This window comes from Sciurus carolinensis, chromosome 3 (assembly GCF_902686445.1).
Source record: "Sciurus carolinensis chromosome 3, mSciCar1.2, whole genome shotgun sequence".
In the NCBI taxonomy this organism is placed as follows: Eukaryota; Metazoa; Chordata; class Mammalia; order Rodentia; family Sciuridae; genus Sciurus; species Sciurus carolinensis.
In genome coordinates, this window is record NC_062215.1 from 51,330,668 (window position 1) to 51,349,518 (window position 18,851).

Genomic DNA, 18,851 nt, shown 5'->3' on the forward strand with positions numbered 1-18,851 from the left:
TGTCTGGAGATATAGCTCAGCAGCAGAGCACCCCGAGTTAAATCCTCAATACACACCCTCCAAACACACACACATATACACATATACACTTGGGCCTGGAGATAAGAAGTGGTTTCAGAAGAAAAATCTGTCATTCATCACCTATAAATTTAGTGCTTGCTAGGGGCACTGTTCTAAAGTTTTGAAGATTGAACTATAACTTTAAAAGGCACTTCTCCTCCCCACCCACAGAGCTTATCTAGTGGTGAGGGCAGACAGTAAGCAAATAGACAAATTTATTCCTTATGTCAATTTATTCTTCTTGTGTCAAGAAAAATAAACAAGGCCAAAGAACAAAATGAGGCAGAGACTGCTTCCTGAATGAAAATAGGGCTTAATGTTCACAGGATTTTTTTCCTCTATCAAGTTGTCAAGGCTCTTTGAATAAAGGCCTGCAACAAAAATCTGAAATTAAAGAAGAACATAACAAATATGTGCAGATGCCTTAAATAGACAAACATACCTTAGTTTTTCATCAAAGGACCAGACATTCAAAGAGCAGGCATTCAATAAATATTGGTTGGATGAATGACTGGCTAGACAGTCTAAAAAATGCCAAAGTCTTTAGGTAGATGATAAATTTCTCCTTCTATGATTTTCATTGGCAGTTAGTTCATGTTTGATTCATAAATTTCTACTTCTGGTTTGTCCCTAATCCTTGGCTCATGAAGAGCCATGAAGAGCCCAGGCTGGGATATTCCTATACTCCTTTGAAGGGAAAGAAAGTTCCATTTCTTGTCTTTGTTGCATCCTCAGTATCTTCTTGACTAAATGGCATTCACCAACTCCCCAAAGCAGCTCAGGTTCCCCAACCTCAGCTCTTCCATCAAAATTTATCCCTTCAACTGGACACAGTGGTGCATACCTGTAATCCCAGCTTTTTGGAAGACTGAGCCAGGAAGGTCACAAGTTCAAGGCCAGCCTCAGCAACTTAACAAGGCCCTAAGCAACTTAGAGAGACTCTGACTCAAAAAGTTAAAAAGGATTGGGGATGTAGCTGAGTGGAAAGCACCCCTTGGTTAAATCCACAGTACAATGAAAGAAAAGTGGTCCCCTCAGTTTCAAACTGCAATTGGCTGTAAGTCAATTGGATTTTGTGTGTGGTTTTTGTTTTTGTTTTTGTTTTTGTTTTTGTTTTTTTTGGGGGGGGTTGTTTGTTTCGGGGGGTTTTGGAGGGCACTGGGGATTGAACTCAGGGGCACTCAACTACTGAGCCACATCCCCAGCCCTATTTTGTATTTTATTTGGAGATAGGGTCTCAGTGAGTTGCTTAGCACCTCGCTTTTGCTGAGGCTGGCTCAAAACTCACAATCCTCCTGCCTCAGCCTCTGAGCTGCTGGGATTACAGGTAAGTACTACCACGCCGGCTTTTGTGTGTTTTTTTTTTTTTTTTAGGTTTCAAACTTCCTGTTCCTTCCCCTTTCCACCATGTCTGTCTGAGAATGTCACCTGCTTCTGACCCTTGCACCCCTTACCAGGCAGGTGCTTTAAACTCTGCAGGCCTCCAGGTACAGTTTGTTAAAAGATGGCCCTCAGAGGTAAGAAAAATGACAACAATTTGGGTGGAACCCGTAATAGGTCTTCCTATCAAACTCCTCCTCTGGTTGCTGGTACCTGGCAGGAATAACTGAGGTCTCAAGGGTCTCTGCCCAGTCTTTTCTCTTCTCTTCAACAGAAACCGATATCCCACCACACACCCTGAATCTCCTGGAGTTTGTCCTGATTTCTTCCCCAGCAGCCTACCTGATTGGTGGACTTCCTCCAGATCTGGAACCTCGTGGTTTTCATGGCTCCAGAACCTCTGTTTTCCCAAACCTGTCTTCACTGTCAGCACTGGCTTCCACCCCAGCCCCTAGAAGGTCACTACTCACACTCCAGAGTAGCATCTGCCTCCCCAGGAAAGAACAGCACAATACTCTGAATTGCTAATTTGGTTAACACCTGGCAACCCTATCTGTTGACATCACACCTACATAAACAGTGTGACTATCCCTGGAGAAAAAAAGTATATCTGCTCTCATACCTTTACACAGACAAGGCGGCACCAGGTTCACCTACTCCCAATCCATACTGATGAAATGACAGGGTTGAAAAGAAATGGAATGTTTCTTACTAGCCTGACCGATTGTATAGGCAATTTCAACCTAATTCCCATTACCAGTAATCCAGTGAGTCAAAGTTACCAGGACCAAGATCTTGTATTTAACCACTCCACAAATACTTATTAAGTGCCTAGCACTGTTCTTAGCCCCAGGGATAGAGCAATTAACAAAAGAAGCTAAGTCTCCTCTGTGAAGGTTTTCTAACATGAAAGAAGAAAAGGGAAATAGAAGGGAAACAGAAAATAGATAAGCATGAGTATTTTGGGCAGTAATATGTACTAATGAAAAAAAATAGCCAGGGCTTTGTAATATTTTGCATATAAGGTGGCATTTAGGGCAGTAGCTCTTACTTATTTATCTCTAGCTCCAATACCTGGCATGTAGCAAGCACTTAACATTTGTTGAATGAATAAAAAACTTTCAATGAATGTTTTTAAGTTCTGAATCATTTTTCACTGGTCTCCTCTGCTACTCTTTCTTGCTCCTTTTTTTTCTTTCACCAAAACACTTTCACAATTTATAATTCTAATAAAGAACCTCTGATCTTAAAATGAGCAATAAGAAACAATTGACCAAAAAAAAGAAAGAAAAAAAGAAAAATACTGGTGACTAACAAACATACAAATCATATTCCACGTCAGTCCTAAACAAACCCATTCAAAGTAGAATAGCAAAGACATTCCATATTTCACCCAACACACTTTGAGATTTTAAAACATTGGACTACAAAATGTGGAAAACAGCACAGAGAAACCAAAAACCAGAAACCAGAAACCTCTTGTAGAGTGCTAAGGAGGTGTGTGACTTGCAGTGAGTTTTTCTGGTAGTCAGATTAGTAGCATGCTATAGTTTGGATGTAGAATGTCTCCCAAAGGATCTTTTATTGAAAGAATTGCTCCCCAGCCTGTGAGGCTATTGGAAGGCATGGAATCTTTAAGAGGTGGAGCCTAGTGGGAAGTCTTAGGTCATTGTGGGAATTTCCTCAAAGGGGATTGTGGGATCCTGGTCTCCCCCTCCCCCTCCCCCTCCCCCTCTCCCTCTCCCTCTCTTGTTCTCTCTCTGCCCCCCAGCCCTGAGGTGAACAGTTTGAATACCACATGCTCCTGCCTTCCCATGATGTGCTGCCCAAACTTCTACAACCAGAGACCTAAAATCAATGAGTCTGCCCTAACGTGGACTGACGTCTCCAAAATTTTGAACCAAAATAAACCTTTTCTCTTCATAAGTTGATTATCTCAGGTATGGTTACAGTAACAGAAAACTGACTAACACAAAATGTGTATCAAAAGCTTTAAAATATGCAATCCCTGTGATGCAATATTCCCCTTCTAGGAATTTACCTGAAGTATGAAGGATGTGTGCAAATATTTATCCAAAGGATGTTCACCAAAGCACTGTTTAGCAAAAAAAAAAAAAAAAAAAAAAAGTAATGACCTAAAGGATTGATGAAGTGGAATAATATGATAACTACACAATGTAATAGTATACAATATTACAGAAGAGTATTAACAATGAAAATGTTCACAATATGCCGCTGAATAAAGCAGTTGACTCAATATGCATAGGATTCCATTTCTGCAAAACAGAAAAATGCATATACATTGCATATTAGAAAAAGAGCCTGGAAATAAAGACACCAAAATGATGTTAACAGTGATCATCTCTGGAAGATGAAATCACAGGATAATATTCCCTTTCTCTCTGTCTCTCTCTCTCTCTCTCTCTCTCTCTCTCTCATCTCTTCCTTCCTTTTCCTTTTCTGCGTTGTGACCAAAAATATATTAAATGTATACTTTTTTAAAGTTTTGGGGATTGAACCCAGGGCCTTATGCATGTGAGGCAAGCACCTTACCAACTGAGCTATATCTCCAGTCCCTAAAGTTTAAAAAAATAAAAATGCAACCAAACTTAACAAAACAAGATAATTTCCTTAACATTTTTTGCAAATGATCTAAACCATTTCCCAAACCTATATATTTAGGTCTTTTTTAATCCAGCCTTTGAGTCAAGTGACTCCAGTAGCTAGAACAGTAACCCAGGTACTCCTATCAATAATGTTGAATGGGAAGGCTCTCAATTCTGTGGCCAGAATCATAAGAATCTTCTTCTATGACTCCTTAATTAGTCCAACCTGATGTTATATACGATCCCCTCCTATAAACATATATGCCGATTATACAGACATAAAATTTCTACCCTGCAATCTTTTCAACTTCAGATCTTTTAAATATCTATTAACTGACCCAAATGGAGCGCTGAATGGTAGATTCACCTGGGACATGAACCATAGCTAATCAGGAAGGTAAGGATTGCTTCTTGGGGATAAGGGTGAAGGGTCACTTATTGTCTAGAAAGAGGGCAATGATACACCAACCATTTATAATCATAGCTTAATAGGGTAAAGTGACAGTCTATGAGATCTCAAGAGAGAATTTCACTCTAGTTTTCATCAATTCCTATATGATATAACATGAATCTGTAATACAACACAATGTTCACTTGGAAGATTAGAAGAGGGTTTTGTGACCTTGACATGGGAAACCTTGTCTGCTCATAATAGGGAGACTGGGCCTTATTCAGGTGTTCGTAACAGAGGCCAATTTTGCCTCATGAATGCTGAATTGCAGAAATGAAACACCCCAGGTGTCATGTTAATCACAGTAAGATGTTCTTTCTATAAAAAGAAAACAAGCGTCCCTCTGGAGGTGAGCAGGCCAGGAAGAGAGAAGATACTCACTTAAGGGCTGGGGGATGGGGGCAGGGGAGGCCTTTCTCCAATCATGTTGCTGTTTCAACAATTCTCTAAAGATGGTGTGATAACAGGATGGTTATTAAAGCACTGATAAAAAGATATTAGAGAAAGCAGTGTAAAAGCCAGAGGCTCAGACACATTCAGAGGGTAATCAAAGGTTGGCAGATCTACCCTCCACCCACAAAGATGCAGGCCCCACCCCTTTTGGGGCTCACCACTCTGGTGTGAGAACACCAGCCTGTGCCAGATGCTATTCTCTACCTCCACCTTCAGATCTCAGCTGTTAGCCAAATCAGCCTCATCACTGATGATTTTGTTCATCTGGCCCTCAGTTTCTTCATGTGTAAAATGAGCAGGTTGAACCAGATGACAATTATTGACAGTGCCCATGAGTCAGGGCCTATCCTGTCATCTACCCAAGAATCCTTCTGGTGGGGCTGAGAGCCTTGTCCAGTCTGACAAACATAATGGCAGGAGTCAGCCCTCTCTTAAGTGGGTGAGGCTGAGTGACCGAGGATAGTCTTATTCATGCTAGTGCTCCTTTCTCTGTCCTATGGAATTGCTGAGCTTGCAGAAAGTATCACATCAAGAGCTTCTAATGTCCCCTGGGTTCATTTCCTGTGGTTGATGTAACAAATTACCACAAACTTGGTGGCTTAAAACAATACAGATTTATTCTCTTACAGTTTTGGGAATCAGAAATTCAGGATGAGGCTTACAGAACTAAAATCAGGGTTGGTTTCTTCTGAAGGCTCCCGGGAAGAATCAGTTTCTTACTTCTGCCAGTGACTAGAAGACCACTGGCTTGGCTGGTGGCTGCATCGCTACAACAGCTGCTGCGGTCACCACTTCACCTGCTCTGACTCTGATCTTCCTAACTCCCTCCTTGGACCCTTTGATTACCTTGGGCCCACCCATATGATCTGGAATCATCCCCCCATCTCAAAATCCTCAACTTAATCAGATATGCAAAGTCCCTTTTGCCATATAGGAAAATACAAAGATTCTGGAGACTAGGGTATGGACATCTTCAGGGGCTTTTATTCTGCCACCCAATTCTGTTGCTCCAGTTCCGTGTACCAACTGCATGATATTTGCCACTTCTGCATGTCATCTTCAAATTTTTCTCTGAAATCAGCTCACTTTCTAAAGATGAACTTAAATCCTTCATTCTCCTTCTCCTAAATAATCATGTCTATGAAACCATGGCATTGACTGCTGCTCATATTTGCCTGATATTCCTTATAATTAATATGTAACCATTATTATTTCAGATGTTCATCTCTGTACCATCTAAATCACTCTGCGTGCCACCAGTAGTACACAAACCATCCTGTGGGGAACAAAAATAGAATCCAGCCTCCTGATTTTGCCCAATTTGTCCAAGAATGTACACAAACAAATTTGAGTTACACCCACAATTTCTTCCTCCTGTCTCACACTCATTAATCACAACTTGAAAGGACGTCAGCTCTTTCTTAATGGCATCCCTAACACCAATGATTCATACAATCTTACTTCCCTTTCTTTTACACTCATGGATATCCAGTCTCAATTTGTATTTGGAGAGCAGGTTTTTCTGTCAATCAATATTCATGCATCTGACTTATCTGTGTTTAACAGTAGACTGTTTACTTGACCCACATCTGGACAGTGGCCAGGCCCTGGGGAAGAATAAACTAAAAAGGGAGGTCAGTGACCAGCGGTGACTTTGTACTATGCCCTTTGGCATCTATCCAAGCTGCAGATTGAACTTTGAAACCACTTTTGAGAAGGCAGAGTTCTATCTATACACAGAGTGTGGGATGACATAATTATCCTCTTCTTACATAACACTCACCATGCAATAAAAATAGCTAGCATTTATTGGATACTTAGTGTGAGACAGGCCCTATGATAAGTGTTTTACAAATAACCCATTCACAATAATCCTATGAAGTAGCTATTAATGGTCCCATTTTACAGATGAGAAAACCCAGTTTCAGAGACATTAAGCAACTTGTCCAGGATCACACAGCCAGTGTGAAGAAGCTGGTATTCAGAGAAGCGCAGAGGTAGAAGAAAAATGGAAAACATCTGACAAATGAGAGAACTGAGATGTTGAGCAACCTGCCCAACAACACAAATTTAGTGTTAGACTCAGGCAGAATTCAGATCATCAACTCTCAAATCAATCCTTTCCTTTAGATTTCCATTTTTCTTTTGTTCTTTCTTTCTTTCTTTCTTTCTTTCTTTCTTTCTTTCTTTCTTTCTTTCTTTCTTTCTTTCTTTCTTTCTTTCTTTTTTTTTTTCTTTTCTTTTCTTTCCCAGTACGAAGGATTGACCCAGGGGTGGTTTACCACTGAGTCACATTCCCAATCCTTTTTATTTTTTGAAACAGGGTCCCACGAAGTTGCTGAGGCTGACCTAGAACTTGTGATCCTCCTGCCTCAGTTTCCCAAGACTCAAGGATTACAGGCGTGCACCACTAAGCCCAGCCAATTTTCTCTCTTTTAGGTTATTATTTCTTAGGTGATTTTTTTTGATGCCTGCCTAATCTGTTACTTTTTTCTCATTATTTCATTTATCAGTCCTTTCTCCATGTTTTTGTCTTTTATCATTTTGCCTCTAGGGGAAAGCTGTGGAGGTACCTAAGGGGAGTCCCACAATGACCCTTCTCCTTTCCTCCTTCTACCAAGGAAAAAAAACATGGAAGGTGCTAGAAAATCTTCATGAATCTATATTCACTAATTTTGAATTAGTAATAATTTAACCAGAAAAGAATTAAAGTTTACCTTTATCTTCCTTCCCTCCTAAAAAAGAAATTGCTAAGCACAACTTCATGGAAACAAGATTTAAGGTGGGTCATGATTTAGAGGAACTTGTTAATGAAAATTTTAACCCAGCAAGAACCTGAAGGCAGGTCAATAAGGGATTGGCTAAATCAATGATCATATATGCATGCAATGGAATATTATGCAGTTGCTACAGATACTATCATAGGACCACATACACTGATATGAGAACAAATCATGGTTTAGTAAATTAAAAGTATAATACAAAAGAAAATGGCTCCACTTTTATTTTTATAAATATATACCCACAGAAAAAAAGACTGAAAGGAAATATTTATAAGAGGTGCCTACCTTTCAATGAGTTATACATTCTTTTTTGTGTTTATCTGTATTTTCCCAATTTTATACAGTAAACACATTATTTTTTATAATTCAAGAGATGAAAATCATCAAAAACTTTAGACACAGTCACTAAGAAATGCTATTTTCCAGCCAAATGTTATGGCACATGCCTGTATTCTCACAGACTCAGGAAACTGAGCAAGGAGGATTGCAAGTTTGAGGCCAGCCTTGGCTACTTAGCAAGGCCCTAAGCAACTTAGCAAGAACATGTCTCAAAATAAAAAACAAGAAGGCTGGAGATGTGGCTCAATCCCCAGAACCAAGAAAAAAAAACAAAAAAAGAATTGCTCTTTTCTAAAGTCTGTTCTCTGAGTCTGAACACATAAGAAAATGAAAGATCAACCATAAACCATAAACCTCTTTACAGAGTTGGCCATGAATTTAACTTAACAATTCTCCTGCCCCAGTAGAAAATGAGCAATGGATATACATGGGTAAAATATAGAAGAAATACAAATGGCCAATAACCAGGTCCTCAACCATGACACTAATAGCTTTTAAAAGGGCGAAAAGAAGTGTAATTGAATTTGCCTAGGATGCAGGAAGTCCTGGTTTTGATCCCTAACACCGACAAAAAGAGTGTAGTTTACATTAATGTTATTATTTTTATTGTGTATATTACAAAAAATAAGTAGATAGAGGCTTTGGGTGTAGCTCAGTTGTTCAGTGTCTATTTAGCATGCAGGAGGCCCTGGGTTCAATCCCCAGCACCAAAGTTAATTAATTAATAATAAATTTTTAAAAAATTAAAATGACAATGAAATATCACTTTTGCCTATCATATTATCAAAGTTTAAAACAAATACTGCCCAGGGCTGATGAAAGTGTAAGCCGATTCCCTCCTACTGCTCCAGGAGTAAAAGATGCCATAATAAGCTACCATGATGGATTAAATACATATATCTTCACTTCCTCCTGAAACTCCACAAAAAAGACAAAAACAAGAATTTTAAAAGGTGTGAACCCACAAGGACAGAGTATAGCAAAGGAGACGACAATGGACCCTCTGGTCCTGAAACATCCACAGATCTTGAGAGCCTGTGAGCAGATGACTGAGTAGGGATGCAGTGACTCAGAGAAGGCTGAAAACTAGATGCCATCAGGAAAGAGGCAGCACTGTGCCTCTGAACTCCAGACAGTGACACTCAGGTTTCAACTACTTCAGAGAACAGGTTGGGGTGGGGTTAAAAACAGGAAGATCCCTTGAAAGTATGGTGTGTTTATAGAACATTTAAACCATGGACTTCAAAACCCAGGCAACTGACAAGTCAAATCATTTACCTGTCTCTCACCCAGCAGGTAAAGGGAGTTTGTTTTTTGGAGAAACAAGAAAGTCCTAGGCTTAAGAGGACTGGGTACAACTGAGAGTGGGTTAAGTCACTGCATCATAAAGGGAAAGGGGATTTGGGGAGAAGATCCTCCCCAATCCATACACTGAATGGTGAGACCCCAGTTCCTTTCTCCTGGTGGCCTCCCAGAATGCTGGCACCTGGCTTGTACCTTCCAGGTAGGAGATTAGAGACTTTTTCAGGAGGTCTCCCAATCATATGACCCATCCCTACACTTGATTACCCTACAAATAAACCCCCAAACCAACAAGCCTAGACATACACACACAAGCACACAGAGTCTCCAATCAACTTCAAGTTTCTAAGGCATAAAAATGAGCATCCAGGCTGAGGAAATAGCTCAGTGACAGAGCACTTGCCTAGCATCCATGAGGCTAAGGATTCTGTCCCCAGCACTGTAAAAATAAATAAATAAAAATGAACATTGAACAAGAAATCACCAAACATGTGAGGAAGACTTGGGTGTGAAAGACAGGACAAAATAACACAAAAGAAATTCAGAAACAGACACAGGGAGCAGAAATTCAGGGGGAAAAATCTTTAAGAAATATTTTTAGAGAAATAAACTTCATGACTACATCAGGAAGCAAAAACACAGGGTCACAAAAAGGAAAGAGAACAAGAACCCTTAAAAAAAAGGGGGGGGCCTAAAAAAATAAGTGAGGGTCAAAATAAAAATATTTATTTGAATGTTTTGACCATAAACCTAAGAAAAATGTCCCAAAGTAGAGAACAAAAGACAGCTCTCCTAAATAGGAGATTAAAAGCAAGAGTAGGAAGCAAGATGTAGCTTAGTGGTAGAACACTTGCCTAGCATGCATAAGATCCTGAGTTTGATCCAAAAATAAAACAAAAAGTAAAAGCAAGAATATGAGAGGATAAACTCCAAATTCCAACATCCAAACAATAGAAGTTCCAGAAAGAGAGTAAAGAAAAGTGAAGAAGAAGAATTTTTTTTATTAATTTTTAAAAAAGTTTTGTTACTGGGGATCTAATTCGGGAACATCTTGCCACTGAGCCATATCCCCAGCATTTTTATTTTCTATATGGGCTTTTTTTTTTTTTTTTTTTGTGGTACTGGGGATTGAACCTAGGGCCTTGTACTTGCAAGGCAAGCACTATACCAACTGAGCTATCTCCTCAGCCCTTTATTTTCTAGAGACAGAGTCTCACTAGGTTGCTGAGGGTCTTGCTAAATTGCTGAGGCTGGCCTGAACTTGAGATCCTCCTGTCTCTGCCTCCTGAATCACTGGGGTTACAGGAATGCAACACCCTGCCCAGCAGAAGAAATTATTTTTAAGATAATAACAATCCAAGAAAATTTCCCAGAATTGGATAACATGAAACCCCACTGAAATAATCTCCTGTGTAGGGAAATGAATGAAAAAACACAACCACAAAGGAAATTTTAGAATCCCAGAAATGAAGACGCACTCCTGAAAACTTCCACAGACATCAAACCAGGTCACATTCAAAGGACCAAGAATCAGAATAACATAAGGTTTCTCAATAATACACTAGAAGCATGAAGACAATGATGTCTTTAAATACAGAGGGAAAATTATTTTCAAGTCAGTATTCTAAATTAAGCCAGACCCTTAAACAAGGATAAGAATAGAATAAATACCTTTCTAGAGACAGTCAAAACCTCAAAAAGTTATCTTCTATGTTAATTGAAAGATGTATATCACCAAAATAAGAAAGTAATTGAGGAGGAAAAAGTGGGATCCATACCAGAGGACAAATACTACATTAGTCTCCTCATATGAGGCACTTAGAAAAGTCAAATTCACAGGAACAGGAAATAGAACAGTGATGTCCAGGAACTGAGGGGAAGGGAAAAGGAGAAATTAGTGTTTAATGGCTACAGAGTTTCAGTAGGAGATGGAGTATGGTGATGGAACCACAATGTAAATGTACATTTATGTACTAAACTATACATTTAAAAAATGATTAAAATAGAACTTTATACTATATGTATTTTACCACAATTTTAAAAATGTGAAATGGGTTCAGTGCAGTGGTGTGCACATGTAATCTCAGCAACTTGGGAGACTGAGGCAGGAGGATTACAAATTTGAGGGCAGCCTCAGCAATTTAGTGAGGCCCTAAGCAACTTATTGAGAACCTGTCTCAAAACTTAAAAATAATAATAAAAAAATAAATGGGCTGGGGATATGGTTCAGTGGTTAAGCAACCCTGGGTTCAATTCCTAGTACGGAAAAAAAAAGATCTGAGGATGCAACTCAGTGATTAAGTGCCCCTGGGCTTAATCCCCAGTATCAATTGATCAATCAATCAATCAATCAAACTAAAAATAAATTAAAAGAATAAATAAAAATGGGAAATGGTATATGGGAGTATAGCTCAGTGGTACAGCACTTGCCTAACATGCTTGAGGCCCTGGGTTCAATCCCCAACACTTAACAACAAAATAAAATAAAATAAAATGTCAAGAAGAATTTTTTAAAATTAAAAACTGGGATCCAGAAGAGAGAGGATCCATACAAAAGAATGAAAAGGGGATTTCTAAGATGATGTTTCGGAATATCCAAGGACAAAACTATGTAGTAGGTCTAGGGAGCAACCAGACCAGATCAGAGCAGTAGGATGAGGCTCCAGGGGAGATAATCCTGAGGAATGAAAGATAGGGAGGGAGGGAGAAAGAGAGGAAGGAAGGAGGGAAGGAAGAGATTGTCTGATGTGTCTAATCATGTTGATAGGAATTTAATAACTGTTGGATAAGAATCAGTGGTACATATATAAAAACTAAGCAAATGAAAAAACAGGCAACTATCAACACCTGGAGAAAAAGACAAAAGAAAAGGGATATTATCACCATTAACATGATGATAATGATCATCAGCTTAGCTCAAAGTGTGGCAGACAGTCACAGCAGAATGTCTGTATAACACAGTCCATGTCCTGAGGATTTATCCCAAGGAAAAAATAAGACTAGTAGGCAAGGATGTATATTGAATGGTGTTTTCTACAGCACTATTTATTATTATAGAAATAAACTGAAAATCCTAAACTATACATTAAGAGTCTGGTTAATAAATTATGGTATATCCATAAAATTGGAAATACTACACAACTGTTAAGTACAAGGTAAGTGTGAATTAACCTAAGATGATTCAAGAGATAGTAACTGAAAAAAGTTACAGGACAATAAGTAGAATTTGACTTAAAAAAAATTTTTTTTAAATATTTGTTTAGAAGTCCATAAGTAGCTCAGTGGTAAAGTGCTAATCTAGCATGTATAAGGTCCTGGGTTTAATTCCCTGCCACTTCACACTTGCAAAACAAAAGGAAAAAAAAAAAGGCTAGAAGTCTCTAGGGATAGAATTGTAGAGAATTGTAGATGACTTTCAGTTTCTCTCTTGTATCACTTGAATTTTTATCATCTATCACATTATCAGGGGAAAAAATGCATCTAACTCCATTTAGAAAATGAAATAAAAGAAAAGTAAACCCACCGGGCATGATGGCGCATGATTGTAATCCCAGCAACTCAGGAGGCTGAGGCAGGAAAATCAGAGTCAGCCTCAGCAATTTAGCAAGGCCCTAAGCTACTAGGGAGACCCTGTCTCTAAATCAAATATAAAAAGGGTTGGGGATGTGGCTCAGTGATTAGGCACCCCTGGATTTAATCCCCAGAAGAAAGAAAAGAAAAAAGAGAAAAAGAAAGAAAGAAAGAGAGAGAGAGAGAGAGAGAGAGAGAGAGAGAGAGAGAGAGAGAGAGAGAGAGGGAGAGAAGGAAATTAAGAAACCCAAACCCTGAAGAATATAATCTTATGGTTTGCAAAATACCTTCACAATCAGTATCCTGCTTAAGCACCACAAAAATTCAGTAAAATAGAGATGTTTTGACATTTGTAGACAATAAAATGGGTTGAGGGAAGCAACTGGCCCATAAGCAAATAAGTAATGTGGCCAAGGAGTCAGGACTTAATCCAAGTCCCTTACTTAGTCAGCTCACAGTGCATCACACTGTGTCCCTGTCAGCTCCAGATAAACCTATCTGAACCCAAAGAGCACCCTCTGCAACCCAAAGAAGTGCTACCTGGGCAGTTCAGGAAACAAAAACAAGTCAAGCAGGCAGAGGGTGTAGCTCAGTGGCAGAGCACTTGCCTAACACATGTGAGCCCCAGGTTTGGGTTCCATCCTCAGGACCACAATAAAAGAAAAAAGAAAAACAAACTAAGATGATCAGAATCTTTGGGAGATGAGGACAGACAACGTGGTTTCAGGAAGCCACCAAAGACAGCCCTTAGTGTTGCTATCGCAAGGATAAAGCCAATCACAAACTGACCTCAGCTTTTGACAATCCCCCACCACACAGACAGACACCAGAAGCCCCCCACTGGGGTATGTTTAGGGCCAGCCCTCTCCTGGCCCAGACCTTCTCTCATCAGTACCCTCTCACCCGACCCCGTCTCCCCACATTCCTAGGTACCTGGTCCTGGGTCCTCTGCTGATCTGATCCACAGGAGCACACCAGGGTCCCCCTGAACCAGCTGAAACAAAGCAGAAGTCAACAGGAAGAGTGAGAATCACCGGCTGACAAGAGACTCAAGGACAGGAAGTGGTTAGAGCCAGGAAGACTGGGGCCTGCTGTCTAAAAGTGAGGTAACCCTGCCAGTCTTGTGGCTCAGCTGGAGTTGAGCAAGACTTCAGTGCTCAGGCGAGGGAAGAAGAAAGCTTCTTAGCCACACTTTCAGGGTTTCCCATCTCCACTGCATGCATGTAAGCCACAGGTCTTCCGGGCACACTTTCTGTCCTCTCCCCTACTTTTCTGCCTTTGTCCCTGTATTTAGAGGGCAGAGTCAAGGGGAAGAGTTGTCACACTTAATAAGGGGAGGAGATGACTGGATGTCATTGTTATTTTTATCTCTACCATAGATCTTAGTACAATACATAATGTGGGAAAGAAGAGAACAAACTGGGCTGAGACATAGCTCAAGGGTGGAGCACGCATGAAGCCAGGTTTGATCCCTAGCACTGCAAAAGAGAGAGAGAGAGAGAAAAAACTTAAAGTCAATAGCCTCAACCTGTTGCTTTTTAGAGAACTCAAATAGCACTTTGCCTCTCTGGGTCTTTTCCCCCCCATTTCCCCAGCACTGACTTCATATGTTATTTGCACCTTAAATGAGACAATGCATATATCTGGTCCCATACAAATCCCTAAATGAAGCCCTTTAGCTGTTAATGGTTGACTCCTTTCTGGTCCACTCCTCAAGTCTTTAGCAGATCAGATCACCCCAGTCTGGAGAACAATCCTGGACCCCTCTTATCTCCATGGTGGTATAGTTCTCATCTGTCAATTAATCTTACCAAACAGAAGAGGAATCATCAGTAAAAACAGCTACTGATAATAAATGTGAAATAACTGGCAAGTCATATTTATTCCATAAATGCCAATTGAATCGAAAAATTAAAATAATGTTCTGTCTGCAGTTTTTAAAAAAATAAAAAAAAAAAAGAAAAAGAAACTGCTGATGACGACCTTCATTGAGAATACCTCTCCCGTGGGGATGTTTTATCTTCCCAAGGTCATCCAGCGAAGGCAGGGGCTGTGCAGACTTGTATCTGTATCCCCAGAGCACTGTGGATGCTGGAGGTACTATGGAAACATCACCTTGATTTAAAGCATGTACAGGTAACCTTTAGGTACCTGAGCAGAGGAATTCGTAGCAGTGGGGTTGAGGTTTATCAGGCTGTGAGGGAGGGCCAGAGTGGTCCTTGGCTTCTCTTAGCCCCTCTCACAATCCCCTAAGGCCCCCAAAGATGTGAAATGGGTGAGTGTGCTGAAAGCCACAGACCCACCTGGAAGTCCTCCTCCACCATCCCATCCATCACCAGAAGGAAGCCTGATTAGTTTGCAGCATTCCTTAATCCCCTCAATAGCAGCCCTTGAGTGTGTCACCTGCCAACAAGAGAAATGCCCCCCTGGCTTTCTGTCTTCATCTCCCTAACTCTATCTCAGAAGATGGATATTCTTACAGCTGAGATAGTCCTGTCTTAATTGCCCCTTACCAAGGTGGGCATGGTGGCATATGCCTGTAATCCTAAAGACTCAGGAGCAGGAGACTGAGACAAGAGAATCGCAAGTTCAAAGTGTCAGCCTCAGCAACTTAGCAAGGACCTAAGCAACTTAATTTTGAGACCCTGTCTCAAAATTTTTAAAAAAAGGTTCAGTGGTTAGCTGCCCCTGAGTTCAATTCACGGTACCAAAAAAAGAAAAAAAAAAATTGTCCCTTACCTTTTGCTTCCTCCAACTTACCATCTCACCAGGACTGCCTACCTGACTCCACGCTTCTCTTAGCTTTGTTGAGGTTTACTATGTGTGAGGCATTTTGCTAAGTGCTTTACCCACAATATCCCTGCATTAACCTCAAGTAACTTTCTAAGGTAAAGGCTGCTACTAGTTCTATTTTACAAATGAGGACAGTGAGCCCAAGGAGGTCATGCAGCTTGCCCAAGGCCACACAGTATGTTGGCTTTCTATTACTATAACAAATACCTGAGATAAATCAATTTATAAAGAGAAAAGGTTTATTGTGGCTCACAGCTTTGGAAGTTTCAGCCCATTACTCATTGGTCCCCTACCTCTGGACCTGTGGTAAAGCAGCCGATCATGGTAGGGAGTGTATGGAGGAGCTACAAGCCACTCATTTCAGGCCAGTACATAAAGGGGAGCAGAAGAGACTGGGGTCCCATAATCCCTTTTGAGGACACATCTCCAATGGCCTGGAGACCTCTCATTAGGCCTCACCTCTTTAGGTTCCACTGCCTCCCAAAAGCAGCAAGCTGGAGACCAAGACTTTAACGCCTGGTCCTTTGGGGAACATTCCAAACCACAGCACACAGTAAGTGGGATCACACTATTACTTTATTTCAGACATTTCTACAAAATTGTCTTTGCTTCTGTTTGTTATAAACTCTGAGGGAAGAGCTGGGGTTTGCTTCTCTCTCACCTCCCATCTTGCACAGACAAGATCTTGCATATGAGCATGTTCTAAACTTCAGAATTACTGAGCATGAGTCATCACTGGACAGTGGGTTAAAAATGGAGAATCCCAGACCCCACCCAAGTCCTACATGAAAGGGGACAGACGGACGTGAGTGGTGAGAACAAGAGGTTAAGGAACTAATTATATAAACTGGGTCCACTGGACTGACACGTGCAGTTTACCTACAGCCCTGACTGGCTTAACTCCACAGGATGTTACATTCCTCAACAAACTACCTGCTATTTGCAGGAGAAATACAGGCCCTGGAGTGCTGATAAGAACACAAGTTACCCTGAAGGGGGACTTTTTTGTGACCCTTACTCAGACCAGATTCCAGAACTTAGGAAGATAAGGATAATTCCTCCCATCCATAAAATCAGGAAGAACAGGTTCCAGTTAGAACTGGTCGGCACAAGCCAAAGTGACCTAGAGCTTCATGGCAGTGGGGACTTTAAAGTTTGATTATTACCTGCTTTCAGTCAAACGTTAAGAGGTGGACCTGGACAGGGCTCTCTGGAAACTTACCTGGGACTCCAATTAAACTGGAGGGCAGGAGAGGGATAGCTCCCTCTCCTCTCTAATAGGACCCACTCTCTCCCTTGAGAGTGTCCCCATTTCCCTTTTCCTATCCCTTCTAATAGACTCACACCTGTTACTCTAAGCTACTCATCTGAAATCTTTCTGGCATGATTGCAAGAAATGGGATGAAGGGGGCCCTTCGTGCTGCCTCAGTTTCATGGAAGGCTTCAGCTCTGTAACACTACAGAACCAGAAATTTCATTTTAAAAAGAGAACCAGGTAATTGGTATGCTTATCAAAGTTTGAAACACACTGGTGTAAACTGAAATGAACGGATAGAGCTGTACAGGCATCCACAGGCAAACCAAAAATAGAAAAGAAAAAACGAAAAACTGGACAGGACTATTGATCTTGAGGATTGCCCCTCTCCAGGAAGCGCAAAGTTTAAAAAAAGAAAATTTATGACAAGGAGGCTCCCCTATGCCTCCCCAGGTTTTCACTTCCTAGGTACTCCAGCCCAGTCCCAGGATCTGGGACGCAGGAGTCTGGATAGCAATGGGACGTCTTTAGGGCGCCACCTGCTGGTCTTAACTAGATATGCATCATGCGTTTTGGCTCAAAACATGGGTTCCCTCCCAGAACTGCATCTCAAATCTGGACCTTTTGTAGGGAATCCTTTGGTCCTTTCTAGTCTTGATTTATTTCCACTCCTTCAACACTCAGCATTCGCTTTTCCTGTCAGATAACTCCTTAATCTCTAAATGATAATACAGCACCCCAAGTTTCCTTAGGCCCTTGACTTTGTTGAGCTCCTAGTAGGTGCAAGCATCAAGACTTCAAAGGAGACTGTAGTCCCCGGCACTGTTGTAGTCCCAGCAGAAGTCAGGAGGCTGAAGTGGGAGGATTGCTTGAATCCATGAACTCAAGATCAGACTGAACAACATAGCTAGACTCCATCTCTCTTTTTTTTTTTTTTTTTTTTTTGGTGCTGGGGATCGAACCCAGGGCCTTGTGCTTGCAAGGCAAGCACTCTACCAACCAAGCTATCTCCCCAGCCCTAGACCCCATCTCAAAAAAAAAAAAAAGAAGAAGAAGAAGAAGAAGAAGAACACTTCAATGAACATTTTTCTTCTCACTAGCATCAAAGCAAGTGGTCAGTAAATAAGCCAGGCCTTAATATTCTTACTAAGGAAAAGCATAAAGATTTAAAACTGGTCCTTCCAAGACAGTATTTGCAACATTCACATGGACATAGTTCCATTTACTTCTACTAATTTAATTTCATCTAAAATCAATAAGAAAAGGAAAGCATCCACATAGAAAACTGGGTAAAAGACATAGGTAAGTTCATAATAAAAGAAATGCAAAGGTTCAAGGCATTTTTAAGAAATTTACCTATTTTAGATCTTTCTTACCTTCTTCTGTAATAATTGTAATAATTGGATTTTTAAAAATTACTCTATTAACTTCTTAATTTTGCATTCCTATATTATCCTTTTAATTGTTACCTTAAGAAGTTATGATATTTATCCATATTAGTCTTTTATAATTCATATTTTTATTATTCCCAGATAATGCAATAATCTTTTGATTTAACTCCACTTATTCTCCTTTTGCTTTTTAGTTATAATTGTCAAGTAATTTTATATATATCTTTAACTCATAATATTATTATTGTTCTATACAATCAATAGTCAAATCTGTTCCCAATATATTTATCTCTTTTCATTCATTTGTACCTGCATTTCTCAACTTCTATTTAGTTCATCTTTCTGCCTGAAGAACTTTAGCATTTTAGTATAGCTCTTTCAACAATGAATTCACTCCAATTTATTTGTAAATTTTTTATATAGTTTGAATCTGTAGTGTCCCTGAAAGCCCATGTATTAAAAGTTTCA